The sequence below is a fragment of the Triturus cristatus genome, chromosome 2_2 (assembly GCF_964204655.1).
Source record: "Triturus cristatus chromosome 2_2, aTriCri1.1, whole genome shotgun sequence".
Lineage (NCBI taxonomy): Eukaryota > Metazoa > Chordata > Amphibia > Caudata > Salamandridae > Triturus > Triturus cristatus.
This window is the reverse complement of record NC_140582.1, coordinates 698335636-698348162: the sequence shown is the minus strand read 5'-3', so window position 1 is coordinate 698348162 and position 12527 is coordinate 698335636. Positions and strand designations below refer to the sequence as shown.

The window sequence follows — 12527 nt, the reverse complement described above, 5'->3', positions numbered from 1 at the left end:
TGACACAGTTACTATAGCCATAGTAGGACAGACCCCTGGACACCAGTGTCAACATGCCATCAAGCACCATGGCTGTAGCCCGGCAGCCCTTGGTTGTACTGTAGCCCCTCAAAAGGGGTCTGGCAATCAGCAATGCAGACTTGTAACTATAAACATTCTTATAATTGGAAGTAATAGAAATTGGGTTGTAGGTTGACTGGGGTATGAACAGTAGTCAAGCAACAACCACAATCCTAGTCAGGATCAGAAGGCAACCATAAATTAACCCCGTGCTCATCCTCTAGTAGCTTGGCTCAGAGCAGTCAGGCTTAACTTAGAGGGAGGGCCACTGGAATTATGCAGCAAGAATGAGCAAAATTATGTGGCGCGGTTGAGCAAATTATGTAGCAAGAAATAGCAAAATATGCAGCATATTGTGGCACATTTTTCAATAGTATTACTTCATTATTTTGTACTTTTTACACTTGTTAACACTGTCTGGGCATAGGCTGCACCTCATTAGTTCCAGTTTAATACCCAAATGTAGCAATAAGCATCAGAAAGGTGACCAATCAAGCTTTGCACAGCAACATGTGCTGCTGTGTTTATAGTAAGCTTAGAACCATTTGAGCTAGAAACAAGATACATTTTGTTGTACTTTGTAGGTTATGTAGCAGATGGATTATGTGCCAAGTACGGCAAATCTATAATTATGTGAAAATCGCCATACAATCGAACAATTCAAGTGGCCCTGCCTTGTAGCGGCAATGTGTAAAGTATTTGTGCAACACTTCAAACAGTAAAAAAGTGAAAACACCACAAAAATGATTTCACACGGGTTAGAAAAATAGAGCATAATTTAGTAAGTAAAACAAGACCAAGACAGCTAAAATCCAATTAGTATAACTTGAGGTAGAATTTCTAAAAGAATAAACTATAAAATAGCTTAGAAGCAATAAGCGCTTACTTGGGACATCTGGTCGCACAGACAGGGACAAAGTCAAATGTTTAGACCGACCATGATAAAGCGCGGGGTGGATACAGGGACCCATTGAGGCCCACTTAACAAAAGTGCCTTGAGCCTGGCTGAGTCGGTGTCAAAGATGTGGGGTGCAGCCGAAGCAATGTGCCGATGTTGATCCATGCAGTGGTAGCAATGCACTGGCTCTGATCCATGCAGCAGCAGTGATGCATCGGCTCCGATGAGCAAATAGCTGGGATGCAGATATTTGGCATGGTCGTTGGGGATCCTGTTGAGAGAGATGAGAAGGCCTTGCACCATGGAGAGTGTCACACAGTTGTGGTTCCAAAGGGAATGCTTCGAGCCGATCCGCGCAGAAGAGGCGATGCACTGGTTCTGGTCCAGGCAACAGGAGCGATACACTGGTTGTGATACGTGCAACAGGAGCAATGCACAAGTTCTGAATCATGCCGCAGGGGTGGTGCACCAGCATGGGTGATGCGCCGGTTCAAAAGAGGGTGCATAGATTTTGCTAGAGAAAGCACCTAAGACCTTCTTCCAAGGATCCAAGACTGGGGTGGCATAATTTGGCATAGTAAAGTCCAGGTGCAGAAGCAGGCAGGTCCCTGAGACTTCAGGTTAGGAGGCCAGCCGGCTAGCCTTTGGAGTCACTCTGGGTTCAAGTGATGCAGGTCCAGTCCTTCTCACCCAGGCAGAGGAACAGCAGGCAGCAGGGCAGCATAGCAAGGCAGGTATCCAGCAAGGCAGGTATCCAGCAAAGCAGCAATCCAGCAGAGTGTCAGTCCTTCAGCAGCACAGCAGTCCTTCTTCCTGGCAGAATCTTCACAGGTCCTGAAGTGTACGGATGTGATACTTATGCTCAGTTGTGCCTCTGCAGTGTGGGTAACTTCAAAGAGATACCGTTGAAGTGCACAGAGTTCCCCCCTTCCCGCCCTGGCTCCAGACTCACTACAGGGGGGTGTGCAGCCATTTGTGTGGGGACAGGACACAGGTGTAAGTGAGGCTGGATCCAGCTCCCCCCTCTCCTCCTGCCAGGATGGCCCATCAAGTCACACCTAAGCTCCCATTGTGTGTGGCTTTCTAGGGTGAATACAGAAAGCTCAGCTGTCACCCTCCCCAGATGTGTATCAGAGATAGGCAGCCGACATTATGTGGCTAAAGTAAGGAAATGCCAACTTTCTAAAAGTGAAATAGAGACTAAAACAAAATGTTCTAGACAGAAACTGCACTACCTGAATCACTCAAAACTGAGTGTACATCAATTATAATCCCATGTTTCACTTATTGGAAACTCCCTCTAGAACAGTAAAAAAAACAATATGACGTCTAATTTTGTAATGTACACAAACCAGTCCAATTTGAATGAGGGAACATATGAAACAAATCTTCTTGTTGCTGTGTAGTTTAATCACACCATGCTTGAAAATCCAAGTTCCAAAAAACGTTACAAGAAAGTTCATGTAGAAAATAAAGCAATGCGACGAGACTCAATTGTCATTCCCAATGCATTTCGGGTGCATATAACACCCTTCTTCAGGGGATATCTACAATCAAAATAAATTACATTAATTATATTACATACATGATCAGACTGATGTTTGCCCAAAGAAGAATTAAGGAGCAAAGTGAAAAAATGGAAGGACTCCATGTCACAAAAGGGTTAGAAACACTACGAGATGAAACATTTTAAATGAAATGTGCAGTCTAGTTAGTCAAAGAGTGAAAAGAGGAGTAAAACAGAAAGCTGACAAAGATGCGCGGGATGAAAAAATAATCTGGCCTCTGCGTGTGTTAAATACCCAAATCAGCTGACATGCTAAGTGCACAAGCCTACTCTACCTTAAGGTTGAATCCTCGTGCTATGAGGGGTTTCAATCTCAATGTGTGTCTGTCACGCCAGGTTTAAGAAATCCTGTAAAATAAATTAGACAACGAAATAATGTTGCTCAGGGCCACCAGGTACTGCCCGTAACAAGCAAGTGGACCTATATATCCCATTAAAAAACTACTCAATTACGGTGCAAAACTCACCGGCCGTGTTAAACGCCGTAAATCTAAGGCTTGCTCGATTATCACGCATGATGTCCGTAAATGGGAGACCGTGCTGCGATGACTACCCTAGAGCTGTCAGAAGCATATGTGTGCATAAGTCAATGTCAAGGGGGTCTTCTTGTCCCTTAGAGCACAGTCCACATCATGAATTCAATTCACTGTTTTAAATTTATTATCAGTAAAGTTACCAGACTTTAAAGTTCATTATGTTTTCCATATATTAATATACATCAAGAATCTCACTTTATGAAGGCCAACTTCTATTTACTTTGGAATCTGAGCTATAATGTACAATGGAACATGTTTTTCAAAATGTATCAATTTTTCATGATCTTGTTGAAAATTTGTTAGTACACGGCTAACAGTACATGTACACTTATGCACCCCTACTTTGACAAGAAACATGCTTGAGGAATCGAGTGGAATTTACCAGCTGAAGGTCAATGGAAGTGTATCCTTCACCCTAATAGGATATGAACTTGTGACTGCTCGACCGTACAAATGGAGTAACCTTCACAATTAGTCTGTCCTTACAATGTCCATTTGAGATCATTGTAGGAACAAGTGTACTTAAGAGAAAGGGTTCTTGTTTGTCTCTATGCAACAGCACCAGAAGTATTCTGGTGCAAGATTCTAAAAACAAATCGATTTTTTCAAACCTAGGTGCAATATTTTGTACAACTTTCATTGCAAAACCTTTGCCTAATAAAACAATTACTTTAGATTCACAGATTATGTCCCTTAGGTTACAATTCATAACATTTTTCATAAAGAACAGAATCATGTATATGGCAGCAAACAAAAAACTGAATGTGTATTTGCTACAGTGAATGTCCTGTGATACCCCAGATTTAGAAAAAACTGATGTCCACTTTTCTCTCTAGTGTGGCAGATAAACTACTGTTCCTCTCATTATGTCTCACAATATTATTTTCTTAGTAAAGAAAGGTTGCCAGAAGGCACTAGTCTTATGGTGGAAAGGAATAAGGCATCCAGTTAAAGTAGTGGCACACCACAAATAACACAGGAAGATGCCAGTGATTCAGAATGTGGCAGCACTATCATTTCAATGCCTGCTCTGTGACCTCATCGGAGTTCCCTATCCTATGGAAATCTTAGGCTTGACACACAAAATGAACAGCTCTGACATGCCTGTGTTTATAGATACCTTAATCAGAGGTAACCTGCAGGGCATTTGGGCTTAACCAATGTGCAACTATCTGCAAAACATCTTCATGATACACACCTGGGTTTCCATATCAGATCTGATCGAATCTGTTAAATGATTGAACTCTTTTTCTCAATGACATTAGCACGCATTCCATTGATGCAAACATCCCAATTAAGTGAGTCAAATGGGTACAAAGTTTGAGTACCAATTTTGATAATGCTTCAAAAGGAATGCCAACAGAATCGATCCCTGCCAACTGGCATTTAACTACACAGTATGAAAATAAATTGATTTTTTGCTGTGTATCAGCACGGTTCAGTCATTACTAAGACCACCTGGTGATCCCAGCAGTCTGGGAAGTGTCCGATTGCATGGTCCTTGAATACCTCACTCAATCCGGGTATCATTTGGTCTGGTTGGTGTCACCTCTGGGGTTCGGTGATGCTTCTATGGGTTTAGTGGGGGGACCACTCTGCTGTCCCATTGTATCTTAGAATGTAGTGGATCACTGGTGTCGTTCTTTTAATCTAGTTGTGGTAACCAAAGTACTTGGCCATTTGTATCCTTCCTCTAGGGCGATTTGCTGTTCATTGTCTGGTTTGTTGTTTTGGTTTGTGTTCAGATACATCCTCTAGCCAGCTGTATTACTTTAGTGCTGTGTTTCACTACAAGCATAGCTTACTTTAGTGAAATGTTTGCGAAGTGAATTATAGCAGACAGCAGAGTAGACATATGCAAGGCTTTGAAGAGCCAAAATGACACTTCCATGTTGAGTCTCTATCGAGGGAGACTGTAAAATCAGCAACCGCTGCTGCGCATATGCAATTTTCCAGGTGACCGCTTGCAAAAGACTTGCTTCGGACTAAGGCTACCAACCTCCTACAGCAGCTAGAAATCCGGTTCTTAGCTACAAAGATAAATGCATGACTCGTGGTGCCTCCCAATCCTAGAGAAATAGCTCTTGATACAGAGGTTAATGAGACAGGCCCCATTCTGACAGTCATTCTGTAAGGCACCAGGGCCCAGGAGGCTTAGACTGTGGGTGTTAGTGGAAGACGGATGGGGTGGCGATAATATAAATAAAATCAATACAGGTCGCAGTGTCCTTTGCGATGAGGGTGTGATTCATACGCTGTATGCTTTCTATGATGAGACGCAGCATTACTTACAATGTTCCTTTGTTTAGACTGTTTCCAGGGCTCTTCATTTAGAGACATTATAGTTAGCTAATATTAATTTAGGTAACTCAGCAATGAAATCTACCTAGTTTGTGAGCCTTTAAAATGTTGCTGGCAGGGAGTACTGCCTGCTGCGAAAGTTGTCTAAAGATAATAGCGCATCAGCTCAAAAGCATAATAAATTGGAGAATACAACAGGCTATCAGCACGAGCATAGTTTATCAGCCTCACTAACAATGCTGTCACAGCTGGAACTACTGCACAGGTTTTCTTTCGCTGTTGTTTGCAAAGCGTGAGCGTTAAATTTGATCGCACTGTTGCTTAACATCACAATCTTCTTCATAAAATTACCACTACCTTAGAGTAGATCAAACAGGCCACTGTTGTAGGAAAAAATGCTACATTTACAACACAGTTACTATGCAAAGATGAGACCTTTGGTGTAGAGACTTTCCACTGCATGTAAAACCATGTTGCAGAACTGTAGAGGGCAGGCATATTTGTTGTTCTGTGTCAAGTACAACTTGCCAATAAAGCTAGTGATGAGTGCTATAGATGAACAGTACTTAACAACTAGAATTTAACATGGAAATAGCAAATCCTAGACAAAAGATACTCATAGTGGGCAGACCTAAAAAACATACTTCATAATTCGTAATAAATCGGTATACGTTTGGCTTTAAACCAAGTACTCCGGGGCACAGAACATGACAATTTTCGTATACTGGATTTAGCTACTGTGCATTACACAGAGACAACAAAACTGAGCGCAAGAAGGGTTGGACCATCCAATGTTTTATTTTTCTGAACCAATGTGACATATATCCTCTGACCACATAACGGGAGTACTTCAAAACCCAAATGTATCAAAGAGTTCAAATTTGTGGACAGATCAGAATTTCCCAATTCTGTCATGCTAAGCCGAAACAAACAGGAGGATGATGTAAACTCAAACTTGCATAGAGCAAAATGACAATGAAAGCAAAAACCAAAGCATCTAACAAACGGTGAAACACAGACCTGGCATAATTCAATAGAGACTGCAGAAAAGTTAGAATGGCAATGACATAGTCTGACCTGGCTTTGCATAAATCATACGGAACCGCAATATTAATAAAACATCAATTGAGCAAAAAACACATTATTCCAAACAAATAAATTAAACTTCCAACCAACCACAGGATAGTTCTTACAAATTTCAAAGTCCAGCTACGTAGAACACCCTGGGTGTAACTCAGCAGTTTTTCAAAAACTTGAACATCTTCTGGGGGAAAAAATAACAAAATCAAAGAAACCATGACAAACAACCTTTAAACAGCACCTAGACATGTGATGCCGCCAACTAAACTGCAAGCAAAGACCGCATTTGATCAAGAGCAGGAATCAGACAATAAATGGTAAGCCCTCAAGACTGAAATTTTATGATTTATCGTTCAAACATGCACAGTTGACTTATATCACGGAGTTCTTTTATACTTTCATCCAGAGTTCAGGATTATTAAAGGCATCCATATAAGGATATATTGCCATGGCCTCTGAAGCATGCTTTTATCACCCCTGCTAAAGAAGACTACTGCAAACTCAGATGTGTGTACAAACCACATGTCAATCTCAAACCTTCAATACAGAAGTAAAATCCTGGGAAGCGGCATGAAGTGAGCATGTGGAACTTTCTAAACAACTGTCATGCAAATCTTTAGACAAACAGGATTGTTCAAAACAGAACTTGCTTAACATTATAGATGACACGTTGATTGCACTGGAATAAGACTACAAGGATTTTGGTTGACTATCAATCAATCAGTAGATTTGAAGAGCGCTACTTGTCACCCATGAGGGTATCCAGGCACTGGCACTTGATTAGCCGAATAGCCAGGTTTTCAGGGACTTTCAAAATTCTGGAAGAGATGGGAAGGTCCGTAGATGAAAGGGTAGATCATTCTATGTCTTTGCTGCTAGGCAGGAGAAGGAGCAACCTCTGTATCTGCTACATAGGATGTGGGGGGGGTGAGAGTTAGAGCAAAGGGCGTGGGATGTAGGTGTCTGGTGTGCTGATGGAAGTCCAGGCATGGTTTAAGTAGGTGGGTATGGAGTTGTTAGGACCTTGTATGCATGGGTCAGAAGCTTGAATTGGCATCTTTTCTGTACAGGGAGTCAGTGGTGTTCCCTGAGGTTGGGGGTGATGTGGGTTTACCTAGAGAGATACAGGATGAGTATGGCTGCTGCATTCTGTATGATCTGTAGTCATCGGAGGTGAGCTGTGATTCCTTTGTAGAGCATTGCTGTAGTCCAGTCGACTGGAGATGAAGGCCTGGGTGATGGTGCATCTTGAACTTTGGGGTAGCCATTTGAACATCTTACGAAGCATGCGGATGATGATAAAGCAGGAAAAGGAGACGGAGTTGACCTGAGGCATCAATGTTAGCTTGTTGTCCAGAATGATGCCTAGGTTCCCAGCGTGGTCAGAGGTGAAGGGGGAAGGCAGAGGTTTTACGTCCTTCTGGTAAGGAACGAGGCGATCCATTTGAGAGCGGCTCCTTGGATGCCTCAGTTGTGCAGCCTTGTGATGAGTGTTTGGAGGGGGACCGTATCGAAGGCTACTGAGAGGTCTAGGAGGATCAGAGCTGCAGTCTCTCCTCGGTCGAAAAGGGCTCGGATATCATTAGTAGCTGCGATGAGTGCTGTATTGGTGCAATGGTTGCTGAGGAATCCAGATTGGGAGGAGTCGAGTAGGAAGTGCCATTCCAGATGTGTGGAGTGTTTTTGGTTGATAGCTTTTTCTAATACTTTGGCTTGGAATGAGAACAGGAAGATTGGTTGGTAGTTGTTGATTGCGCTGGGGTCTGCTGATGTTTTTTTTTAGTAGGGCGTTGACTTCTGCATATTATAAGACCTTGTGGAAGATGGCTATGGCAATTGAGGTGTTGAACAAGGTGGTGAGTACGTGGCTGATTCTGGCTTCAACTAGATTGAATATGGGGTGAGGGAATGGGTCTTTTGGAACCCCCGAGTGGACCGAGGTGTTGTCATGTGGGGTGAACTGGCTCCATTCTGTAAGTCGGATGTCTGTGGTGGTAGCAGGGTGGTTGTCTTGCTTGAAGAAGTTGGTCGCCTTGGGCTGGGGTATGGAGTTTCTGTAGATGTTCGTGATCTGGTCATGGAAAAAGTTTGCAAGGTTGTCACAGAGTTCCTGTGAGGGAGTAATATTGTTTGTTGCAGCTGAGCTGTTGGAGAATTCTTCGACGATGTTGAAGATTTCATTGCTGTTATTGGAGCTTGATTTAATGCATGCGGCTGAAGGCCTTTTTCTTCTATTCTCTCAACTGTCTGTGGTAGAGGTTGAGGGCTGTCTTGAAGGTTGTCTTGTCAGTTATGTCCTTGCTGGTGTGCCATCTCCTGTCCAGTTGTTTACATTGTCGTTTAGTGGTTCTGAGGCCTTCAGTGTACCAGTTAGCCTGTTTGGTGGACCTTCCATTGGTGTTGTTGCCAATGGGAGCGGTGCTGTTGGCACAGTTGGTGATCCAATTACTGAAGTTTCGGACGTTCTAGTCTAGGTTGTTGGAGGCGATAGGGTGAGCGGTGTTAAGGGTGTTGATCCATGTGCCCTTTGAGACTTTGTTGCAGCTGCGGTGGAAGCGTTGGGCAGACTGGGGGCAGAAGTCCGCAAGCTGGTGATAATGAAGTGGACAATAGAGTGGTCGGTCCAGGTGAGTCCCATGGTGTGGCTGTACCGGATGTGGTCGCTGGAGGTGATGGGATCTAGCATATGGCCTGCGGTGTACGCAGGGTCGTGGTTGAGTTCAATGTTGTTCATTTTGCTGAGGATGTCGGTAGTAGATGTCATTGTAGTTGCTGAGATGAAAGTTAAGGTCGCCGAAGAAAATTTTGTTGTTGGAGTCTATTGAGGGGGAGATGAAGCTGGTGATGAGGTCACACAAGGATGGACATGAAGGTGAAGGCAGTAGGAGAGGGTGCCCCTGAAGGTGGTTTTGCATTCTGCTTGGAGTTGGAAGTTGAAGTTTTCCATGGCTGGGATCTTGTATCCTTTGGGTATTGTGATGGCAATGTTGGGTGTGTAAATGGGGTTGACCCAGGTCTCAGTAAGGAAGAGGACGTCGGATGTGAGGGTGTAGATGAAGTGTCAAATCTCTGTGGTGTGTTTGCATAGTGAGCATGTGTTGAGAAGGGCACATGCAAGTTGGTATTTTTGTTCAAGTGGTGTTTGTAGTCTATTCGGGGTCACAGCCTTTGAGAAAATGAAACAAAAAATAAGGATAAAAACATTGAAGTAGTGCTTTGTGATCTCTGGAACAGCAGAAGAGTGGATTTAATTACTTCGCCACAGTCAACAACCTGGAATCGGCAAAGTCAAATGATCTACATGCATTTGTCGCTTCCCTCTTTTCTGTTGCCTCTACTGTTCCATACATACACGACTGAGGTAAATGAGAGCCACAATCTCAATTTTGAGATGTACCGTTTCAATGCATGATTTACCTGCATCTGGTAAAAGTTTCAAGGAACAGAACCAACACCAATGCCTAACTCATGTATCCTTCGGTTCGAAGGATACTGTTCTGCCTAAAATTCAAATCTTTCAACTTCCGTCTGCCATTCTCTAACTTTCAGCAGCAGGTAGATCCTCAAAACAGACGCTCTGTTATTTAAGTCCTGTCTTTGAATTTAGGACAAACTCCAAAGATTATCTCATTTTCAATCAGAAAGATTATTAATAGATATTTTCCTCTAGCCGATATATGCTATGGAGTCTTTGTGTTGACTAACATGCAATAGAGTTTGCTATCAATTTGACTTTTATCTCAACACAAAAGTTTTAATTTTTTTCTAGAACTGTAGATGTTGTTCCACCTTCCTCATTTTTAATAGCAGACCAATTTACAAGGATGCAACTAGAATTAATACGCCATCAGATAATGCAGTAACACCGCATTAGACAAGCAACTGTAATCTGTTCTTTTTGTGGTCAGAAAACTCCATCAACGTTTGAGTGTTGGTAGATTTTAAACCTCTGGATTTTTCATGATGTTGAATTTCTCACACAGGAAATATGCACTACTGCCACAATATGCTTGGTTGATCATTAAAAAAACTCCAGAATCATGAGATCTGAATACTGATCCCTGCATTCAACAGCAGAAAACGGAGAACATTTAGGCCGCCATTATGTGGTTGCGCTTTTATAGTTCGAAGCATATTATGGCTGCCGGATTTTGTAGTCTTTTTAGATCGGTAGAAGTAGTTAGCAAGGATTAGCAGATCTACTTGTATTTTCTTCAAAAGTGGAATCAGAATGGCTTTCATCATGCTGCAGGGATTCATTTCCGTGAGCTGGTGAGGTGTTGATTAGTAATGTGATGTCTGCTGTAAGAGCAGGAAGGGACTGCTTCATGCAAGAAGCCGAGGAAGATTCAAGAAGCACTTTGAAAGGATTGGTTTTGAGAGCACGGTTTCCGATGTTGGAAGAACTGAAGGCTAAGCTGGTCTTACACGGTTGCAATTTATAACCTATAGAAAACTGTAGATGTTAACAGTGAGCACTGAGCCTTGTTTGGCACAAGTGTCACTACTAAGTTTCTGCATGTAAATAAGAGTAAAACCTTCCTCCGTTTGATAAGCTGTAAGTGTTCTCCTCTCCTGTTTCCAAGTTTTACCAGCATTCAGTAGCACACTACCTTTGTTAGAAAAGTGTCTATGTAGAAAAAGGATGTTTTGCTTAGGTAAGTGTGGTAGTCTAGGTTTCAGAACACAAAGCGAGACAAATATTACCATAATGTTGGAGATACTGATAGAAGCTGAAAGCTCCTACCCTAAGGAAGTGGGCCAAACACATTATTTGGCGTGCCAGTCCCCTAAACGCTGAATCCTGGTTGTTTTAGTCCATTATTTTGTGTGTGCTAGACATTCAAGTACCCTTGCTAGGTCAGGATGGCCCACACATCGTGATCCTTGTTCGTGCACCAGCGACCAGTAAGCTCTCTAAAATGACAGAAAGTCTAGAGAGATCATATCAGCTCCCTACTTCATACTTGCTCAGTCATCACTTCTACAGGTGCACATATGATTACATTCTTAGGCAATGTATGACCAGGAGCAAGATACAAAGTGGCTAATGCAAAAAGTTGAATTGCTACTGTCGAGCAGCGGGTCCCGGGAGTAAGCAAGTCGCTGCCTGGTGCTTCTACTCGGAATGGCAAAGCGATGCATTACATCCACTGTCGCATCACACTGCTCCCAGTTGCTGAAAACTCACTTGAGCATGGAGCCACAGCGCCTGTTCTATGACGAAGAGTGTCCCCTGATGGAGCCACAGCGCCTGTTCCATGACGAAGAGTGTCGCCTGATGGAGCCACAGCGCCTGTTCCATGACGAAGAGTGTCGCCTGATGGAGCCACAGCGCCTGTTCCATGACGAAGAGTGTCCCCTGATGGAGCCACAGCGCCTGTTCTATGACGAAGAGTGTCCCCTGATGGAGCCACAGCGTCTGTTCCATGACGAAGAGTGTCGCCTGATGGAGCCACAGCGCCTGTTCCATGACGAAGAGTGTTCCCTGATGGAGCCACAGCGCCTGTTACATGATGAAGAGTGTCCTCTGATGGAGCCACAGCGCCTGTTCCATGACGAAGAGTGTCCCCTGATGGAGCCACAGCGCCTGTTACATGACGAAGAGTGTCCCCTGATGGAGCCACAGCGCCTGTTACATGACGAAGAGTGTCCCCTGATGGAGCCACAGCGCCTGTTCCATGACGATGAGTGTCCCCTGATGGAGCCACAGCGCCTGTTCCATGACGAAGAGTGTCCCCTGATGGAGCCACAGCGCCTGTTCCATGACGAAGAGTGTCCCCTGTTGGTTGTCACATAAAAGGAACAGGAAGCCTCTATACAAAAGCCTGTACAGCTCTGTTGTAGGTGACTGATCATACTCTCCACAGCATGTCCTTTGAAGCCGCTGTACATTAAATGCACTGACAGAATCAGCGGAGAAAAAAAAGGTGGAAAAATGAGCTCGTCTGTAAAACTAAGTCACATTTCCAACTTATTTTCTTACTTCAAAAACCGTTCATTCCAAATGGATCTGAATGAACCAAACAACAGCAGCGCCAAGAAAAAGGCGCAGAAAGCCAACAAAGGACAAGCAAATGCCGTC

At 43.4% G+C, this 12527-nt stretch overlaps 1 protein-coding gene across 6 annotated transcripts in view; it reads right to left on the bottom strand.

The window, feature by feature from the left end:
• TENM3 (teneurin transmembrane protein 3) overlaps window positions 1–12527 on the bottom strand; it is a 1236182-nt gene that overhangs the window by 230687 nt on the left and 992968 nt on the right. The gene's annotated exons all lie outside the window — the stretch shown is intronic.